Here is a 1,655-nt window from a genome sequence, read left to right on the forward strand (position 1 = left end):
GAATTTGTAGCATGCTCTCAGGGATTCTGTTGCTGATTCTGATTTCTGGACAAATTCTGAGTAGAAAAGAAAATAATATTGCATCTATATTTAGTTGTGTTGCTGCCTATATGTCAAGAAGGAGTTTTGTTGAATAAGTGTTCCTTATATATGCTATAAATACTTCATTTTGCATTGACTGAGTTTGACTGAAACTCTTGCTGTGCAAAGTGCCTTCCTGTATATATTCAGTGAGTTGGACCACGACTTCACTGGGTCATCAGCTGTGAACTCCTCTCATCACAGTCTCTTCTGGAAGTACATTTCCCAACACTGATAAGATCACTTCTAATCTCATCTGAGATTAGAAGCCTTAAAAGATTCAATCTTGTTCAAATATAACCTTCAAAGAAACAGAAGGGCAGAGCAGAGAGTGAAGAAATTTAGAGCTTCAGTCTGCAAGCTGGGGAGGCTGGGCGGTCAGTGTGTAACTATGGAACCCGATGGTACTAGGAGCCGGGCTCTGTAGGTACTCGTTTCTGCCAGGAATGTAACAACATGCTGTACCCACAGGAAGACAAGGAGAACCGCATCCTGCTGTGTGCATGCCGGAACTGTGACTACCAGGAGGCAGCAGACAGCAGCTACATCTAACGTCAACTAAATCAAGCACGAAGTGGACGAGCTGACCCAGATCATCGCTGACGTGTCCCAGGACCCCACTTTGCCGTGGACCGAAAACCACCCATGCCAGAACTGTGGCCACAAGGAGGCAGTGTTCTTCCAGTCACACAGGGCCCGGGCTGAGGATGCCATGCGCCTGTACTACGTGTGCACTGCGGCCACCGCTGGACCGAATGAGCATCCCTAACTCCCCGTGTAATAAATGCCATGATCTGTGGCCATGAAAAGAAGAAATTTAGAACTTGATACACATTTCTTGTTTTCAGTTGTACTTTTATTATCTCTGTGTAGTTGTGCAAAAAAAGTGTTACCATTAAACGTGTCAGTTTATAAATACAATGCATCTTGAATAATGTCACTCTTTTATCTTTTTACTCTGTCCTTCTCTATCCAACCCCTTTCCCTCCAGAAACATTTCCATGTATAAAATACATATTAGATTATTAAATATGAATTTATGGCTCTATATATGTATGGTACACGAAAGACCCTTTTCAGACCACTCTTGGAAATACTGAAGTAATATGGGTCACTATTTTATATGTACCTGTTATACAGTCCCATAAGTGTCCTAAATGTATTTTATTTATTCACATTTTTCATACTTTTTTCTATGTGTGTATTTATTTTACTGGGCCACAAGCCAAGGGTGCTTTGACCATCTAAACTCTGAATAAACAATAGAAAAAAATGTTGTCCAATCATTCTAAAACAAGGTACAAATTTTTATTATTTCTCCTTTGAATTTCCTCAAGTTACTATAAAATCATTATTTTATTCTCCCTTTATCATGTGAACTGCAGGGCAGACAAAACTGGTGCTAAATAAAACAAGGTGAAGGTAGCTGGATGCTGTGTAGGTGTGAAAGCCACTTGGTAAACTTAGGGGGCACATTAATAGATTGACAAAGAGAGGCCGCAAAAGCATTGACACAAGTAGGGTTGAAAGAAGCCAGATTCTAAGGATAACCCCTGAAATTTTCATGATGTATA

General features: G+C 40.4%; 1 pseudogene; it reads left to right on the forward strand.

The window, feature by feature from the left end:
* The first annotated feature begins 472 nt into the window (after positions 1–472).
* Positions 473–840, forward strand: LOC122102926 (annotated as a pseudogene).
* The last annotated feature ends 815 nt before the right edge of the window (positions 841–1,655 follow it).

The sequence above is a fragment of the Dipodomys spectabilis genome, unplaced genomic scaffold (assembly GCF_019054845.1).
Source record: "Dipodomys spectabilis isolate Male_0828 unplaced genomic scaffold, ASM1905484v1 ptg001019l, whole genome shotgun sequence".
NCBI lineage: Eukaryota > Metazoa > Chordata > Mammalia > Rodentia > Heteromyidae > Dipodomys > Dipodomys spectabilis.